The sequence below is a fragment of the Maylandia zebra genome, linkage group LG23 (assembly GCF_041146795.1).
Source record: "Maylandia zebra isolate NMK-2024a linkage group LG23, Mzebra_GT3a, whole genome shotgun sequence".
Taxonomy (NCBI): Eukaryota; Metazoa; Chordata; class Actinopteri; order Cichliformes; family Cichlidae; genus Maylandia; species Maylandia zebra.
In genome coordinates, this window is record NC_135188.1 from 28,736,960 (window position 1) to 28,755,264 (window position 18,305).

General features: G+C 48.9%; 18 non-coding genes across 18 annotated transcripts; 6 read left to right on the forward strand and 12 right to left on the reverse strand.

Annotated features, from left to right (window-relative positions):
- Nucleotides 1–6,045: 6,045 nt before the first annotated feature.
- trnam-cau (transfer RNA methionine (anticodon CAU)) lies at nt 6,046–6,118 on the reverse strand. Its single transcript has one exon. It is a non-coding gene; the product is annotated as a tRNA-Met (tRNA).
- Nucleotides 6,119–6,719: 601 nt separating this feature from the next.
- On the reverse strand, nt 6,720–6,790 carry trnag-gcc (transfer RNA glycine (anticodon GCC)). The gene has a single exon. It is a non-coding gene; the product is annotated as a tRNA-Gly (tRNA).
- A 122-nt stretch (nt 6,791–6,912) lies between these two features.
- trnae-cuc (transfer RNA glutamic acid (anticodon CUC)) lies at nt 6,913–6,984 on the forward strand. The gene has a single exon. It is a non-coding gene; the product is annotated as a tRNA-Glu (tRNA).
- A 1,185-nt stretch (nt 6,985–8,169) lies between these two features.
- Nucleotides 8,170–8,242, reverse strand: trnam-cau (transfer RNA methionine (anticodon CAU)). Its single transcript has one exon. It is a non-coding gene; the product is annotated as a tRNA-Met (tRNA).
- Nucleotides 8,243–8,843: 601 nt separating this feature from the next.
- On the reverse strand, nt 8,844–8,914 carry trnag-gcc (transfer RNA glycine (anticodon GCC)). Its single transcript has one exon. It is a non-coding gene; the product is annotated as a tRNA-Gly (tRNA).
- A 122-nt stretch (nt 8,915–9,036) lies between these two features.
- On the forward strand, nt 9,037–9,108 carry trnae-cuc (transfer RNA glutamic acid (anticodon CUC)). Its single transcript has one exon. It is a non-coding gene; the product is annotated as a tRNA-Glu (tRNA).
- A 1,185-nt stretch (nt 9,109–10,293) lies between these two features.
- On the reverse strand, nt 10,294–10,366 carry trnam-cau (transfer RNA methionine (anticodon CAU)). Its single transcript has one exon. It is a non-coding gene; the product is annotated as a tRNA-Met (tRNA).
- Nucleotides 10,367–10,967: 601 nt separating this feature from the next.
- trnag-gcc (transfer RNA glycine (anticodon GCC)) lies at nt 10,968–11,038 on the reverse strand. Its single transcript has one exon. It is a non-coding gene; the product is annotated as a tRNA-Gly (tRNA).
- Nucleotides 11,039–11,160: 122 nt separating this feature from the next.
- On the forward strand, nt 11,161–11,232 carry trnae-cuc (transfer RNA glutamic acid (anticodon CUC)). Its single transcript has one exon. It is a non-coding gene; the product is annotated as a tRNA-Glu (tRNA).
- Nucleotides 11,233–12,417: 1,185 nt separating this feature from the next.
- Nucleotides 12,418–12,490, reverse strand: trnam-cau (transfer RNA methionine (anticodon CAU)). The gene has a single exon. It is a non-coding gene; the product is annotated as a tRNA-Met (tRNA).
- Nucleotides 12,491–13,091: 601 nt separating this feature from the next.
- On the reverse strand, nt 13,092–13,162 carry trnag-gcc (transfer RNA glycine (anticodon GCC)). The gene has a single exon. It is a non-coding gene; the product is annotated as a tRNA-Gly (tRNA).
- Nucleotides 13,163–13,284: 122 nt separating this feature from the next.
- trnae-cuc (transfer RNA glutamic acid (anticodon CUC)) lies at nt 13,285–13,356 on the forward strand. Its single transcript has one exon. It is a non-coding gene; the product is annotated as a tRNA-Glu (tRNA).
- Nucleotides 13,357–14,541: 1,185 nt separating this feature from the next.
- On the reverse strand, nt 14,542–14,614 carry trnam-cau (transfer RNA methionine (anticodon CAU)). Its single transcript has one exon. It is a non-coding gene; the product is annotated as a tRNA-Met (tRNA).
- A 601-nt stretch (nt 14,615–15,215) lies between these two features.
- Nucleotides 15,216–15,286, reverse strand: trnag-gcc (transfer RNA glycine (anticodon GCC)). The gene has a single exon. It is a non-coding gene; the product is annotated as a tRNA-Gly (tRNA).
- A 122-nt stretch (nt 15,287–15,408) lies between these two features.
- trnae-cuc (transfer RNA glutamic acid (anticodon CUC)) lies at nt 15,409–15,480 on the forward strand. Its single transcript has one exon. It is a non-coding gene; the product is annotated as a tRNA-Glu (tRNA).
- A 1,185-nt stretch (nt 15,481–16,665) lies between these two features.
- On the reverse strand, nt 16,666–16,738 carry trnam-cau (transfer RNA methionine (anticodon CAU)). Its single transcript has one exon. It is a non-coding gene; the product is annotated as a tRNA-Met (tRNA).
- A 601-nt stretch (nt 16,739–17,339) lies between these two features.
- trnag-gcc (transfer RNA glycine (anticodon GCC)) lies at nt 17,340–17,410 on the reverse strand. Its single transcript has one exon. It is a non-coding gene; the product is annotated as a tRNA-Gly (tRNA).
- Nucleotides 17,411–17,532: 122 nt separating this feature from the next.
- On the forward strand, nt 17,533–17,604 carry trnae-cuc (transfer RNA glutamic acid (anticodon CUC)). The gene has a single exon. It is a non-coding gene; the product is annotated as a tRNA-Glu (tRNA).
- Nucleotides 17,605–18,305: the final 701 nt, after the last annotated feature.

Consider the following 18,305-nt stretch of genomic DNA (forward strand, 5'->3'; position numbering starts at 1 on the left):
CGAGAGTGAATGAATAGTGGCATTGTAAAGCGCTTTGGGTGTCTTGAAAAGCGCTATATAAATCCAATCCATTATTATTATTAAACTGTAGCCTCAGTTTTGCTATTTTTAACTGACAGAAGTGGGATCTGGTGTGGTCTTCTGCTGCTGTTGAGATGCTCTACTGTATACTTTTGGTTGTGTGTTTTTTTGTGTTATTGTTGCCTTCGAATAAGCTTGAAGCAGTTTGGCCATTCTCCTTCGACCTCAGCAAGACATTTTCCCCAGGAGAACTGCTGCTCACTGGATATTTTCCGCAGTTCTCGTCTCAAGTTTGGGGTTCTTTTTGCGCTGCTTTGGGGGCCAGGCCTTGTCTGAGCTCTGGTTACCATCCTCAGACGAACGGCCAGACGGAACGTTTAAATCAGGAGCTTGAGGCCGCGCTCCGCTGTGTGACCTGTCATAACCCTGCGACTTGGGCCTCATATCTGCCGTGGGTGGAATATGCCCACAACTCCTTGGTTTCGTCTGCTACTGGGTTGTCACCGTTCGAGGCCTCTTTGGGTTATCAGCCGCCCCTGTTTCCGGAGGAGGAGGCTGATCTTGCTGTCCCCTCGGTCCAGCATCATCTGCAGCGCTGCCGTCGGGTCTGGTCTCGTACGCGGGAGGCGCTGTTGCGTGCTGTGGCTCGCCAACGTTGCTGTGCCGACCGTCGCCGGTCTCCTGCGCCCGTTTATTCACCGGGACAGAAGGTGTGGCTCGCCGCGAAGGACATCCCTCTCAGGGCATCCTCCCGCAAGTTGTCTCCTCATTACATCGGCCCCTATTCTGTGGACAGGGTCCTCAGCCCCACGGCTGTCAAGCTCCGTTTGCCTGCTGCCTTGCGGATTCACCCGGTCTTTCACGTTTCTCAGGTGAAGCCGGTGGTGTCTAGTCGTCTGTGCCCGCCTCCGGTGCCCCCGCCTCCCGCCCGGCTCATTGACGGGCACCCTGCGTTCTCTGTCCGGCGCATTCTGGGTGTGCGGCGGCGGGGTAGGGGGCTGCAGTTTTTGGTGGACTGGGAGGGTTATGGGCCGGAGGAGCGTTCTTGGGTTCCTCGTTCTTTGATGCTTGACTCTGTGATGGTTTCTGATTTTCTTAGGTCACGTCGTGGGGCGGGTGCTGGTCGGCCGCCAGGTGGCGTCTCTTGAGGGGGGGGGGGTACTGTCATGGTCCGGGTGTGTGCCAGTGTGTCTCCCTCCGACCCGGCGTCTCCACCCCGGGGAGGGGCCTCAGTGTTTTTGCTCATCGCTTACACCTGTGAGTAATTTAGCCGGGGACTCATAAGGCCAGCGTACTCAATCTCTCTTCGCCAGATTCTCTGCTAACATCAGTCAGTGCAGGCCACCACCATCATTCCCTATGTATTTTGTGAATCACCTTGCCTCACTGTATGTTTGTCTTTTGTGTGCCTCTCTCTTAGCTACACCCAACTGTCAACCCCTGTCGAAGAGCACCTACTTGGATGCTGGACCATCTGGCAGTCCCACAGGCTATTACCCAGATTACCTACCTGCCTCTCTGCCTCCACGCCAGGAGTTTTTTGGATTTCACACCCGGACTACTTACCCCTCTACGTCATCTCCGACCTCCTTTGGCAAGTACGCAGTACGAAGGAGGATTCTGAATCAGCAACATATTCATATGTCTCCTTATCCGTATCTGAACATCTGCACTCTGTTACAGTGACCCCGACCTTTTCCTGGATCAAATGTGACTTGCTTTCCAGTCCAATCCCTGGAATAGCTGTCCTCTCTGACCCGGACCAGATCATTACTTAGTTTCAGTGGTGGAACGTCGTACTTGTCTACTCTCACCTTTTGTTTATGAATATTTGTGGAAACATTAAACTTTATTCTTAAAATCTACTTACGAGCTGTTCGGCGTCCTGCATTTGAGTCCTGTCACTCGTCCAAAACGGTCTCGGCCGTAACACATGAAGCTCTTTTTGTAAGTTACGATCATTATTAGATTATCCTGGCTGTAGCGTCATCAGTTCCACTCATCACATCCAGATTAAAAATACATAGGTGGCAACAGTCAAAAGAGTCAGCTCGAGGTTTCGTAACAGGAATTCACTAACCAGAGAGCGACATCACAGTTGTTAGGTCCATCTTTGACACTGTTGAGGGCTAAAAGGCAGGTCAAACTGTTTCATATTTTTTGTTTTTGTTGGGAGCAAAGTTCAACTCCCTATTATTATTATTATTATTATGTTATAACTGTACACTTTGGCATTTCTAGTTTGGCCTGGTGTCAACACACAAACTTCCAGACTCCCTAGAAATGAAACGACTTCTGAGGCCTTTGGATGTAGCAACTCCAGAAATGCTCATTCATCTGTCACCCCTCTGCAGTCAGCACAGTCAAACTTAAGATTTAAGGTCCTCCAGCTCTCCAGTTCACTTCTCTCCTTCCCCTGGTGTCGTTTCCACTCACTGAGTAAGGTGGCACTAAAATCAGCACTTTAATCTGCTGATTCAGGCACTTTGCATGTCTGACTTCCAACCCCAGACATCACTTCATTCAAAATAGAGAAATAGAGTCAAGGGATGCTATCGTGCACCGCCTGATTGAAGTTGAGAAACTATTGACCTTGATGGAGTGTGTGTGTGTGTGTGTGTGTGTGTGTGTGTGTGTGTGTGTGTGTGTGTGTGTGTGTGTGTGTGTGTGTTTGGCCTCAGCAGACACTTATAATCTAACTCTGATCTTGGGAAAAGTGCTTACTTTCCGACCTCTTTCCCTTAAAAGGAACATTAACAGGAGCTTTGTGGAGAGGATTCAACTTGGATTTAACGCCATCAAGGAGCTAAAAAGGGAGCAATTTTTATAAGATGTTATATCTATAGTACTTTTCTAAGCTCCACAACAGAGGTTCTTTACTCTTTCAGCCTACTAGTACGTGACCACATTCAGTGGTCACGTACTAGTAGGTATGTTTGATCTGTTCTTCCTGTTGGCAAACTGGTTTACCTAAGAAAACTACAAAATCGGGGCCAGTATAAAAATTAGCCAGACATTTGTTCATGTCCTCTTTAATGTTCTCTTTTTTGCACAAGTCGAGGAGCATTTCAAGACACATTTCACATGTGACAAATAAAGAATCTTGAATCCTGCTCTACTACATACAGTCATGACAAAGTCTTACCTCACTGTGTCCATTCCTGAAACATCCCTCTGACATTAATGTGAAGATAATAAGTGAGTGAACTGTTCAAAAGACAGCATATAACCCTACAAACTACAGTCCCAATCAAAAGATTAAGACCACTTGAAAAATGGCAAAAAAATCATATTTTGCATAGTAGGATTTAAATAATGTAGAGCTTCAACATGCAACAAGAAGAAATGGGAGTGAGATAAAACCTTTTTTTGAGCATGCAATTTATTGAAAACAGTGCTTAAACTGAAACAGGCTTGCAGCTGATCAATAGTTTAGGACTACATTCCTTTAAAAGGCCAAATCTGTGCAAAAATGTGAATTCATTGTCATTTTCTGTCAGGTAGTCACACTGTCGTGATGTTCAGATGGCAAAGGCAAAAAAATTCCCTTTTTGAATGTGGTTGGGCTGTTGAACTGCATAAGCAGGGTCTCTCGCGCCATCGTTGCTGAGGTGGGACGCAGTAAGACAGTCATTTGGAATTTGTTAAATGAACCTGAGGGTTATGATGGACTTGAGCTCCATAACCTTCAGACGGCATCTGAGACTGAAGGGCTTCAAAAACAAAATAACATCTTTAAAGGCCTCGTCTCCTTGAACGCCACAGAACTGACTGTTTGGACAAAAGAACAAACATGAGGCACTGAAAGGTGAAAGAAAGTTTTATTCTCTGATGAGAAAAAATTGAACTTTGATGGTCCTGATGGTTTCCAACGTTACTGGCATGACAAGCAGATCCACCTGAGATGTTTTTTACGCTGCATAGTGGAGGGGGCACCATAATGGTTTGGGGTGCTTTTTCCTTCAGTGGAACAATGGAACTTCAGGATGTGCAGGGGGGTCAAATGGCCGCTGGATATGTCCAGATGTTGCAGAGAGGATCCCTCGTGACTGAGGGCTCTTGTCTGCATGGTGACGACTGGGTTTTTCAACAGGTCAATGCTACAGTATACAATGCCTGCAGGACAAGGGACTTCTTCCAGGAGAATAACATCACTCTTCTGGAACATACTGCGCATTACCCTGATCTAAATCGAATTGAAAATCTTTGGGGATGAATAGCAAGGGAAGTTTACCGTATTTTCCGCACTGTAAGGCGCACTTAAAATCTTTTAATTTTCTCAAAAATCGAGAAAAGATCTCGCATCAGAGGAGGCTGAAAATCCACAACAAACAGATGGTTCTTAGGCTCTATCGTCCTCGAAATGGGTAGAAGTGGTACAAAATGGATGGACCAACTCTGTACCAAAACACCTGCCTCGTGTGAGGCTCGAACTGACGACCTTCAGATTATGAGACTGATGCAGCTTGAAATGGATGCACAAACTCTGTCACGTGCTGTGCATCAAAGGACATCGCTTGCGTGAGACTACAAGTCACTACCACATAGACTTCTTGTTCCAACTTAACAGTCAGGCAAGAATGATTTCAAATTATCCCTCTCAATGGACCCTGTTGGCAAAGGAACTCCAGGCAACCTCCAGAGACTCATCTCGGGAGCTGCCGATAACCAATTATCAGCCCTTGCTCATCCGCTTCCAATGCAAAGACATTCCTAACCCTACCTGGACAAAGTGTCCAAGAAGAAATAACAGGTAGGAGTCATTTGCCGGAGGAGCTCAGGGCCGCAGAGAACGTACGTGTTTTTAAGAACAGGCTCACGACTCACCTTTTTAATTTAGCTTTTACTTAGCGTTTATTTATTTTATGCTTATTTATTCTATCCTGTTATTTTATTATTAATTTAGGCTTTACCTAATATTTATTGATTTTATTCTTATCCATTTTTTAATCTTCTTACTCTATTTACATTTATATTTATATTGTATCCCGTTCTTATTTATTTTAGAATTTTACCCTGTATATAGCCTATTGTGGCATATCTCCAGTGTTTCCTTGGAGGGGGCTCTCTGCACCGGGGCTGTGATCGACCGTGGCTGCTGGGTCTCTGGGGGTCCTCTCAGCCTGGCTGGGGGGCTCCCTTGCCTCCCTCCTGCTGTGTGCCCAGCCTGGAGGCTGCGGTCTGTGACCGGCTCTCGGTGCAGACGGATCCCTGTTATAGTGTTTCCTCACTTGGCTCATGTGAACCCAGCCCAATTTTTACTCTTTAAGTGTGCGTGTGTGTGTGTGTGTGGGGGGTGGGGGGGGGGGGGGGGGGATATGTGTGTATTCACATCATTTATGTTAATGAGAGTGTGGGGAGTGAGTTGGAGGGTGGGGTGGGCTGCTTTTAACTATGTAAAGCACTTTGTGCTACATTTTTTGTATGAAAAGTGCTTTATAAATAAAGATTGATTGATTGATTGATTGATTGATTGATTGATTGATTGATTGATTGATTGATTGATTTGGGAGCCAACGTGAGGTGCCCCGCAATTCTGACCTGAGAAAAGAAAGAGGAATTGTGGTGAAAGTTGGATGAAGTGGTTCCAGAGGGCCAGCACGAATCCATAGGGGAGGATCGCCTGCCACGTGTGAGTCGGATGGTTCTTATGCTTCAGAGTCCTGGACAAAGTGTCCAAGAAGAAATAACAGGTAGGAGTCATTTGGGAGCCAACGTGTGGTGTCCCGCAATTCTGACCTGAGAAAAGAAAGAGGAATTGTGGTGAAAGTTGGATGAAGTGGTTCCAGAGGGCCAGCACGAATCCATAGGGGAGGATCGCCTGCCACGTGTGAGTCTTGAAATCAAACAGATGGGAAGGCTTTCCACAGGCAATGGTAGAATGATTTGGATTGATCCCTGTTCTAGATCTCGCATCAGAGGAGGCTGAAAATCCACTACAAACGGATGGTTCTTATGCTTCAGAGTCCTCGAAATGGGTAGAAGCTGTACAAAATGGATGGACCAACTCTGTACCAAAACACCTGCCTCGTGTGAGGCTCGAACTCACGACCTTCAGATTATGAGACTGACGCGCTGCCTACTGCGCCAACGAGACTGACGGGCAACTGGAAAATGGACGATTTCTCGAAGCTGCACAGAAAAGAAATTCAGCTTGGATAAACAAAGGCGATTCCCCAGGTATTTAAGCCCTGAACGGGCTTTGGAGGTGAAGAGTGCCACAGGAGATCCTAAAAACGGAGTTTTGACCCAGCTCTGGCTTACCTGAAAGGGACAAGCGGTAGACAATGGATGGGTTGCCTTTGCCACGTACTGTGTATCAAGCGAGGCTCAAGACACCATCTTCCCCCAAAACGGACCGCTCTTCTTTTGTCTCGTAGTGCCGTCTTAAATTAAATTCCTTAATTACAGCCACATTGGCTCCACTAATAAGACACACGGGTTTACCAGCAATGTCTGTAAACATATATTTAGTCACCCACTGGCGCTGGCAGGGGACAATTCTAAGTCTGCCAATTGTGCCGCCGAATTCGCGCCACTGTACAAAGTCTCCTCTCAACAACATCTTGACTTAATGCAGATACGATGTCCAACCCAAGTTTGGGTTGCACAGACTTCTTGTTCCAAATCTTGATGCCGTCTGGCCGTGAGCGAGAACAAACTTAATGCCCCCCAAGACCCCACGCATAAAGGAACTGTGCATTGGCCGGGAATCGAAGCCGGGTCTCCCGCGTGGCAGGCGAGAATTCTACCACTGAACCACCAATGCTCACGGAAGTGGCAATTTTCTCACCGAATTCACGCCATTGCCCAAGCGCTCCTCTCGAGGCGCAATGGAAAATATAGCCCGATACAGCCACGCGTCACTCATCAAGACAACTCTGTCGCACCTCCCTGATGGTCTAGTGGTCAGGATTCGGCGCTCTCACCGCCGCGGCCCGGGTTCGATTCCCGGTCAGGGAAACTGTGTTTTGACCCAGCTCCGGCTTACCCGAAAGGGACAAGCGATAGACAATGGATGGGTTGCCTTTGCCACGTACTGTGTATCAAGCGAGGCTCAAGGCACAATCTCCCCCCAAAACGAACCATTCTTTGAAGCCGTCAACAAATGAAGCAGACTTGCCAGTTCTTCAAGCCCAGGATGGGCTGCCATCTTGAAGGTGAAGTGTGTGACAGGACATCCAAAAAATGTGTGGCCGAACTGCGCATCAACACATGCCTCGCGTGAGGATAGAGCTCAACACCTCCAGTTTTCGAGACTTACTCATGGCAGGCGACAATTCTACCGCTGAGCTAACAACCCTTGCACATCCGAAAATTGTCCCGCTGAATTCATTCCACTCTCCAAAGTCTCCTCTCAAGACGCTTAAAATGGATGCACAAACTCTGTCACGTGCTGTGCATCAAAGCACATCGCTTGCGTGAGGCTACAAGTCACTACCTTCTGATTTCGAGATTCACGGGTGGCAGGCGACAGTTCTACTGCTGAGCCACCAGCCCTTACAAGTCTGCCAATTGTCCCGCCAAATTTGCGCCACTCTACAAAGTCTCCTCTCAACAACATCTTGACTTAATGCAGACACGATGTCCAACCCAAGTTTGGTTTGCATAGACTTCTTGTTCCAACTTAACAGTCAGGCAAGAATGACTTCAAATTATCCCTCTCAATGGACCCCGTTGGCAAAGGAACTCCAGGCAACCTCCAGAGACTCAGCTCGGGAGCTGCTGATAACCAATTATCAGTCCTTGCTCATCCGCTTCCAATGCAAAGACATTCCTAACCCTACCTGGACAAAGTGTCCAAGAAGAAATAACAGGTAGGAGTCATTTGGGAGCCAACGTGTGGTGTCCCGCAATTCTGACCTGAGAAAAGAAAGAGGAATTGTGGTGAAAGTTGGATGAAGTGGTTCCAGAGGGCCAGCACGAATCCATAGGGGAGGATCGCCTGCCACGTGTGAGTCTTGAAATCAAACAGATGGGAAGGCTTTCCACGGGCAATGGTAGAATGATTTGGATTGATCCCTGTTCTAGATCTCGCATCAGAGGAGGCTGAAAATCCACTACAAACGGATGGCTCTTATGCTTCAGAGTCCTCGAAATGGGTAGAAGCTGTACAAAATGGATGGACCAACTCTGTACCAAAACACCTGCCTCGTGTGAGGCTCGAACTCACGACCTTCAGATTATGAGACTGACGCGCTGCCTACTGCGCCAACGAGACTGACGGGCAACTGGAAAATGGACGATTTCTCGAAGCTGCACAGAAAAGAAATTCAGCTTGGATAAACAAAGGCGATTCCCCAGGTATTTAAGCCCTGAACGGGCTTTGGAGGTGAAGAGTGCCACAGGAGATCCTAAAAACGGTGTTTTGACCCAGCTCCGGCTTACCTGAAAGGGACAAGCGGTAGACAATGGATGGGTTGCCTTTGCCACGTACTGTGTATCAAGCGAGGCTCAAGACACCATCTTCCCCCAAAACGGACCGCTCTTCTTTTGTCTCGTAGTGCCGTCTTAAATTAAATTCCTTAATTACAGCCACATTGGCTCCACTAATAAGACACACGGGTTTACCAGCAATGTCTGTAAACATATATTTAGTCACCCACTGGCGCTGGCAGGGGACAATTCTAAGTCTGCCAATTGTGCCGCCGAATTCGCGCCACTGTACAAAGTCTCCTCTCAACAACATCTTGACTTAATGCAGATACGATGTCCAACCCAAGTTTGGGTTGCACAGACTTCTTGTTCCAAATCTTGATGCCGTCTGGCCGTGAGCGAGAACAAACTTAATGCCCCCCAAGACCCCACGCATAAAGGAACTGTGCATTGGCCGGGAATCGAACCCGGGTCTCCCGCGTGGCAGGCGAGAATTCTACCACTGAACCACCAATGCTCACGGAAGTGGCAATTTTCTCACCGAATTCACGCCATTGCCCAAGCGCTCCTCTCGAGGCGCAATGGAAAATATAGCCCGATACAGCCACGCGTCACTCATCAAGACAACTCTGTCGCACCTCCCTGATGGTCTAGTGGTCAGGATTCGGCGCTCTCACCGCCGCGGCCCGGGTTCGATTCCCGGTCAGGGAAACTGTGTTTTGACCCAGCTCCGGCTTACCCGAAAGGGACAAGCGATAGACAATGGATGGGTTGCCTTTGCCACGTACTGTGTATCAAGCGAGGCTCAAGGCACAATCTCCCCCCAAAACGAACCATTCTTTGAAGCCGTCAACAAATGAAGCAGACTTGCCAGTTCTTCAAGCCCAGGATGGGCTGCCATCTTGAAGGTGAAGTGTGTGACAGGACATCCAAAAAATGTGTGGCCGAACTGCGCATCAACACATGCCTCGCGTGAGGATAGAGCTCAACACCTCCAGTTTTCGAGACTTACTCATGGCAGGCGACAATTCTACCGCTGAGCTAACAACCCTTGCACATCCGAAAATTGTCCCGCTGAATTCATTCCACTCTCCAAAGTCTCCTCTCAAGACGCTTAAAATGGATGCACAAACTCTGTCACGTGCTGTGCATCAAAGCACATCGCTTGCGTGAGGCTACAAGTCACTACCTTCTGATTTCGAGATTCACGGGTGGCAGGCGACAGTTCTACTGCTGAGCCACCAGCCCTTACAAGTCTGCCAATTGTCCCGCCAAATTTGCGCCACTCTACAAAGTCTCCTCTCAACAACATCTTGACTTAATGCAGACACGATGTCCAACCCAAGTTTGGTTTGCATAGACTTCTTGTTCCAACTTAACAGTCAGGCAAGAATGACTTCAAATTATCCCTCTCAATGGACCCCGTTGGCAAAGGAACTCCAGGCAACCTCCAGAGACTCAGCTCGGGAGCTGCTGATAACCAATTATCAGTCCTTGCTCATCCGCTTCCAATGCAAAGACATTCCTAACCCTACCTGGACAAAGTGTCCAAGAAGAAATAACAGGTAGGAGTCATTTGGGAGCCAACGTGTGGTGTCCCGCAATTCTGACCTGAGAAAAGAAAGAGGAATTGTGGTGAAAGTTGGATGAAGTGGTTCCAGAGGGCCAGCACGAATCCATAGGGGAGGATCGCCTGCCACGTGTGAGTCTTGAAATCAAACAGATGGGAAGGCTTTCCACGGGCAATGGTAGAATGATTTGGATTGATCCCTGTTCTAGATCTCGCATCAGAGGAGGCTGAAAATCCACTACAAACGGATGGCTCTTATGCTTCAGAGTCCTCGAAATGGGTAGAAGCTGTACAAAATGGATGGACCAACTCTGTACCAAAACACCTGCCTCGTGTGAGGCTCGAACTCACGACCTTCAGATTATGAGACTGACGCGCTGCCTACTGCGCCAACGAGACTGACGGGCAACTGGAAAATGGACGATTTCTCGAAGCTGCACAGAAAAGAAATTCAGCTTGGATAAACAAAGGCGATTCCCCAGGTATTTAAGCCCTGAACGGGCTTTGGAGGTGAAGAGTGCCACAGGAGATCCTAAAAACGGTGTTTTGACCCAGCTCCGGCTTACCTGAAAGGGACAAGCGGTAGACAATGGATGGGTTGCCTTTGCCACGTACTGTGTATCAAGCGAGGCTCAAGACACCATATTCCCCCAAAACGGACCGCTCTTCTTTTGTCTCGTAGTGCCGTCTTAAATTAAATTCCTTAATTACAGCCACATTGGCTCCACTAATAAGACACACGGGTTTACCAGCAATGTCTGTAAACATATATTTAGTCACCCACTGGCGCTGGCAGGGGACAATTCTAAGTCTGCCAATTGTGCCGCCGAATTCGCGCCACTGTACAAAGTCTCCTCTCAACAACATCTTGACTTAATGCAGATACGATGTCCAACCCAAGTTTGGGTTGCACAGACTTCTTGTTCCAAATCTTGATGCCGTCTGGCCGTGAGCGAGAACAAACTTAATGCCCTCCAAGACCCCACGCATAAAGGAACTGTGCATTGGCCGGGAATCGAAGCCGGGTCTCCCGCGTGGCAGGCGAGAATTCTACCACTGAACCACCAATGCTCACGGAAGTGGCAATTTTCTCACCGAATTCACGCCATTGCCCAAGCGCTCCTCTCGAGGCGCAATGGAAAATATAGCCCGATACAGCCACGCGTCACTCATCAAGACAACTCTGTCGCACCTCCCTGATGGTCTAGTGGTCAGGATTCGGCGCTCTCACCGCCGCGGCCCGGGTTCGATTCCCGGTCAGGGAAACTGTGTTTTGACCCAGCTCCGGCTTACCCGAAAGGGACAAGCGATAGACAATGGATGGGTTGCCTTTGCCACGTACTGTGTATCAAGCGAGGCTCAAGGCACAATCTCCCCCCAAAACGAACCATTCTTTGAAGCCGTCAACAAATGAAGCAGACTTGCCAGTTCTTCAAGCCCAGGATGGGCTGCCATCTTGAAGGTGAAGTGTGTGACAGGACATCCAAAAAATGTGTGGCCGAACTGCGCATCAACACATGCCTCGCGTGAGGATAGAGCTCAACACCTCCAGTTTTCGAGACTTACTCATGGCAGGCGACAATTCTACCGCTGAGCTAACAACCCTTGCACATCCGAAAATTGTCCCGCTGAATTCATTCCACTCTCCAAAGTCTCCTCTCAAGACGCTTAAAATGGATGCACAAACTCTGTCACGTGCTGTGCATCAAAGCACATCGCTTGCGTGAGGCTACAAGTCACTACCTTCTGATTTCGAGATTCACGGGTGGCAGGCGACAGTTCTACTGCTGAGCCACCAGCCCTTACAAGTCTGCCAATTGTCCCGCCAAATTTGCGCCACTCTACAAAGTCTCCTCTCAACAACATCTTGACTTAATGCAGACACGATGTCCAACCCAAGTTTGGTTTGCATAGACTTCTTGTTCCAACTTAACAGTCAGGCAAGAATGACTTCAAATTATCCCTCTCAATGGACCCCGTTGGCAAAGGAACTCCAGGCAACCTCCAGAGACTCAGCTCGGGAGCTGCTGATAACCAATTATCAGTCCTTGCTCATCCGCTTCCAATGCAAAGACATTCCTAACCCTACCTGGACAAAGTGTCCAAGAAGAAATAACAGGTAGGAGTCATTTGGGAGCCAACGTGTGGTGTCCCGCAATTCTGACCTGAGAAAAGAAAGAGGAATTGTGGTGAAAGTTGGATGAAGTGGTTCCAGAGGGCCAGCACGAATCCATAGGGGAGGATCGCCTGCCACGTGTGAGTCTTGAAATCAAACAGATGGGAAGGCTTTCCACGGGCAATGGTAGAATGATTTGGATTGATCCCTGTTCTAGATCTCGCATCAGAGGAGGCTGAAAATCCACTACAAACGGATGGTTCTTATGCTTCAGAGTCCTCGAAATGGGTAGAAGCTGTACAAAATGGATGGACCAACTCTGTACCAAAACACCTGCCTCGTGTGAGGCTCGAACTCACGACCTTCAGATTATGAGACTGACGCGCTGCCTACTGCGCCAACGAGACTGACGGGCAACTGGAAAATGGACGATTTCTCGAAGCTGCACAGAAAAGAACTTCAGCTTGGATAAACAAAGGCGATTCCCCAGGTATTTAAGCCCTGAACGGGCTTTGGAGGTGAAGAGTGCCACAGGAGATCCTAAAAACGGTGTTTTGACCCAGCTCCGGCTTACCTGAAAGGGACAAGCGGTAGACAATGGATGGGTTGCCTTTGCCACGTACTGTGTATCAAGCGAGGCTCAAGACACCATCTTCCCCCAAAACGGACCGCTCTTCTTTTGTCTCGTAGTGCCGTCTTAAATTAAATTCCTTAATTACAGCCACATTGGCTCCACTAATAAGACACACGGGTTTACCAGCAATGTCTGTAAACATATATTTAGTCACCCACTGGCGCTGGCAGGGGACAATTCTAAGTCTGCCAATTGTGCCGCCGAATTCGCGCCACTGTACAAAGTCTCCTCTCAACAACATCTTGACTTAATGCAGATACGATGTCCAACCCAAGTTTGGGTTGCACAGACTTCTTGTTCCAAATCTTGATGCCGTCTGGCCGTGAGCGAGAACAAACTTAATGCCCCCCAAGACCCCACGCATAAAGGAACTGTGCATTGGCCGGGAATCGAACCCGGGTCTCCCGCGTGGCAGGCGAGAATTCTACCACTGAACCACCAATGCTCACGGAAGTGGCAATTTTCTCACCGAATTCACGCCATTGCCCAAGCGCTCCTCTCGAGGCGCAATGGAAAATATAGCCCGATACAGCCACGCGTCACTCATCAAGACAACTCTGTCGCACCTCCCTGATGGTCTAGTGGTCAGGATTCGGCGCTCTCACCGCCGCGGCCCGGGTTCGATTCCCGGTCAGGGAAACTGTGTTTTGACCCAGCTCCGGCTTACCCGAAAGGGACAAGCGATAGACAATGGATGGGTTGCCTTTGCCACGTACTGTGTATCAAGCGAGGCTCAAGGCACAATCTCCCCCCAAAACGAACCATTCTTTGAAGCCGTCAACAAATGAAGCAGACTTGCCAGTTCTTCAAGCCCAGGATGGGCTGCCATCTTGAAGGTGAAGTGTGTGACAGGACATCCAAAAAATGTGTGGCCGAACTGCGCATCAACACATGCCTCGCGTGAGGATAGAGCTCAACACCTCCAGTTTTCGAGACTTACTCATGGCAGGCGACAATTCTACCGCTGAGCTAACAACCCTTGCACATCCGAAAATTGTCCCGCTGAATTCATTCCACTCTCCAAAGTCTCCTCTCAAGACGCTTAAAATGGATGCACAAACTCTGTCACGTGCTGTGCATCAAAGCACATCGCTTGCGTGAGGCTACAAGTCACTACCTTCTGATTTCGAGATTCACGGGTGGCAGGCGACAGTTCTACTGCTGAGCCACCAGCCCTTACAAGTCTGCCAATTGTCCCGCCAAATTTGCGCCACTCTACAAAGTCTCCTCTCAACAACATCTTGACTTAATGCAGACACGATGTCCAACCCAAGTTTGGTTTGCATAGACTTCTTGTTCCAACTTAACAGTCAGGCAAGAATGACTTCAAATTATCCCTCTCAATGGACCCCGTTGGCAAAGGAACTCCAGGCAACCTCCAGAGACTCAGCTCGGGAGCTGCTGATAACCAATTATCAGTCCTTGCTCATCCGCTTCCAATGCAAAGACATTCCTAACCCTACCTGGACAAAGTGTCCAAGAAGAAATAACAGGTAGGAGTCATTTGGGAGCCAACGTGTGGTGTCCCGCAATTCTGACCTGAGAAAAGAAAGAGGAATTGTGGTGAAAGTTGGATGAAGTGGTTCCAGAGGGCCAGCACGAATCCATAGGGGAGGATCGCCTGCCACGTGTGAGTCTTGAAATCAAACAGATGGGAAGGCTTTCCACGGGCAATGGTAGAATGATTTGGATTGATCCCTGTTCTAGATCTCGCATCAGAGGAGGCTGAAAATCCACTACAAACGGATGGTTCTTATGCTTCAGAGTCCTCGAAATGGGTAGAAGCTGTACAAAATGGATGGACCAACTCTGTACCAAAACACCTGCCTCGTGTGAGGCTCGAACTCACGACCTTCAGATTATGAGACTGACGCGCTGCCTACTGCGCCAACGAGACTGACGGGCAACTGGAAAATGGACGATTTCTCGAAGCTGCACAGAAAAGAAATTCAGCTTGGATAAACAAAGGCGATTCCCCAGGTATTTAAGCCCTGAACGGGCTTTGGAGGTGAAGAGTGCCACAGGAGATCCTAAAAACGGTGTTTTGACCCAGCTCCGGCTTACCTGAAAGGGACAAGCGGTAGACAATGGATGGGTTGCCTTTGCCACGTACTGTGTATCAAGCGAGGCTCAAGACACCATCTTCCCCCAAAACGGACCGCTCTTCTTTTGTCTCGTAGTGCCGTCTTAAATTAAATTCCTTAATTACAGCCACATTGGCTCCACTAATAAGACACACGGGTTTACCAGCAATGTCTGTAAACATATATTTAGTCACCCACTGGCGCTGGCAGGGGACAATTCTAAGTCTGCCAATTGTGCCGCCGAATTCGCGCCACTGTACAAAGTCTCCTCTCAACAACATCTTGACTTAATGCAGATACGATGTCCAACCCAAGTTTGGGTTGCACAGACTTCTTGTTCCAAATCTTGATGCCGTCTGGCCGTGAGCGAGAACAAACTTAATGCCCCCCAAGACCCCACGCATAAAGGAACTGTGCATTGGCCGGGAATCGAACCCGGGTCTCCCGCGTGGCAGGCGAGAATTCTACCACTGAACCACCAATGCTCACGGAAGTGGCAATTTTCTCACCGAATTCACGCCATTGCCCAAGCGCTCCTCTCGAGGCGCAATGGAAAATATAGCCCGATACAGCCACGCGTCACTCATCAAGACAACTCTGTCGCACCTCCCTGATGGTCTAGTGGTCAGGATTCGGCGCTCTCACCGCCGCGGCCCGGGTTCGATTCCCGGTCAGGGAAACTGTGTTTTGACCCAGCTCCGGCTTACCCGAAAGGGACAAGCGATAGACAATGGATGGGTTGCCTTTGCCACGTACTGTGTATCAAGCGAGGCTCAAGGCACAATCTCCCCCCAAAACGAACCATTCTTTGAAGCCGTCAACAAATGAAGCAGACTTGCCAGTTCTTCAAGCCCAGGATGGGCTGCCATCTTGAAGGTGAAGTGTGTGACAGGACATCCAAAAAATGTGTGGCCGAACTGCGCATCAACACATGCCTCGCGTGAGGATAGAGCTCAACACCTCCAGTTTTCGAGACTTACTCATGGCAGGCGACAATTCTACCGCTGAGCTAACAACCCTTGCACATCCGAAAATTGTCCCGCTGAATTCATTCCACTCTCCAAAGTCTCCTCTCAAGACGCTTAAAATGGATGCACAAACTCTGTCACGTGCTGTGCATCAAAGCACATCGCTTGCGTGAGGCTACAAGTCACTACCTTCTGATTTCGAGATTCACGGGTGGCAGGCGACAGTTCTACTGCTGAGCCACCAGCCCTTACAAGTCTGCCAATTGTCCCGCCAAATTTGCGCCACTCTACAAAGTCTCCTCTCAACAACATCTTGACTTAATGCAGACACGATGTCCAACCCAAGTTTGGTTTGCATAGACTTCTTGTTCCAACTTAACAGTCAGGCAAGAATGACTTCAAATTATCCCTCTCAATGGACCCCGTTGGCAAAGGAACTCCAGGCAACCTCCAGAGACTCAGCTCGGGAGCTGCTGATAACCAATTATCAGTCCTTGCTCATCCGCTTCCAATGCAAAGACATTCCTAACCCTACCTGGACAAAGTGTCCAAGAAGAAATAACAGGTAGGAGTCATTTGGGAGCCAACGTGTGGTGTCCCGCAATTCTGACCTGAGAAAAGAAAGAGGAATTGTGGTGAAAGTTGGATGAAGTGGTTCCAGAGGGCCAGCACGAATCCATAGGGGAGGATCGCCTGCCACGTGTGAGTCTTGAAATCAAACAGATGGGAAGGCTTTCCACGGGCAATGGTAGAATGATTTGGATTGATCCCTGTTCTAGATCTCGCATCAGAGGAGGCTGAAAATCCACTACAAACGGATGGTTCTTATGCTTCAGAGTCCTCGAAATGGGTAGAAGCTGTACAAAATGGATGGACCAACTCTGTACCAAAACACCTGCCTCGTGTGAGGCTCGAACTCACGACCTTCAGATTATGAGACTGACGCGCTGCCTACTGCGCCAACGAGACTGACGGGCAACTGGAAAATGGACGATTTCTCGAAGCTGCACAGAAAAGAACTTCAGCTTGGATAAACAAAGGCGATTCCCCAGGTATTTAAGCCCTGAACGGGCTTTGGAGGTGAAGAGTGCCACAGGAGATCCTAAAAACGGTGTTTTGACCCAGCTCCGGCTTACCTGAAAGGGACAAGCGGTAGACAATGGATGGGTTGCCTTTGCCACGTACTGTGTATCAAGCGAGGCTCAAGACACCATCTTCCCCCAAAACGGACCGCTCTTCTTTTGTCTCGTAGTGCCGTCTTAAATTAAATTCCTTAATTACAGCCACATTGGCTCCACTAATAAGACACACGGGTTTACCAGCAATGTCTGTAAACATATATTTAGTCACCCACTGGCGCTGGCAGGGGACAATTCTAAGTCTGCCAATTGTGCCGCCGAATTCGCGCCACTGTACAAAGTCTCCTCTCAACAACATCTTGACTTAATGCAGATACGATGTCCAACCCAAGTTTGGGTTGCACAGACTTCTTGTTCCAAATCTTGATGCCGTCTGGCCGTGAGCGAGAACAAACTTAATGCCCCCCAAGACCCCACGCATAAAGGAACTATGCATTGGCCGGGAATCGAACCCGGGTCTCCCGCGTGGCAGGCGAGAATTCTACCACTGAACCACCAATGCTCACGGAAGTGGCAATTTTCTCACCGAATTCACGCCATTGCCCAAGCGCTCCTCTCGAGGCGCAATGGAAAATATAGCCCGATACAGCCACGCGTCACTCATCAAGACAACTCTGTCGCACCTCCCTGATGGTCTAGTGGTCAGGATTCGGCGCTCTCACCGCCGCGGCCCGGGTTCGATTCCCGGTCAGGGAAACTGTGTTTTGACCCAGCTCCGGCTTACCCGAAAGGGACAAGCGATAGACAATGGATGGGTTGCCTTTGCCACGTACTGTGTATCAAGCGAGGCTCAAGGCACAATCTCCCCCCAAAACGAACCATTCTTTGAAGCCGTCAACAAATGAAGCAGACTTGCCAGTTCTTCAAGCCCAGGATGGGCTGCCATCTTGAAGGTGAAGTGTGTGACAGGACATCCAAAAAATGTGTGGCCGAACTGCGCATCAACACATGCCTCGCGTGAGGATAGAGCTCAACACCTCCAGTTTTCGAGACTTACTCACGGCAGGCGACAATTCTACCGCTGAGCTAACAACCCTTGCACATCCGAAAATTGTCCCGCTGAATTCATTCCACTCTCCAAAGTCTCCTCTCAAGACGCTTAAAATGGATGCACAAACTCTGTCACGTGCTGTGCATCAAAGCACATCGCTTGCGTGAGGCTACAAGTCACTACCTTCTGATTTCGAGATTCACGGGTGGCAGGCGACAGTTCTACTGCTGAGCCACCAGCCCTTACAAGTCTGCCAATTGTCCCGCCAAATTTGCGCCACTCTACAAAGTCTCCTCTCAACAACATCTTGACTTAATGCAGACACGATGTCCAACCCAAGTTTGGTTTGCATAGACTTCTTGTTCCAACTTAACAGTCAGGCAAGAATGACTTCAAATTATCCCTC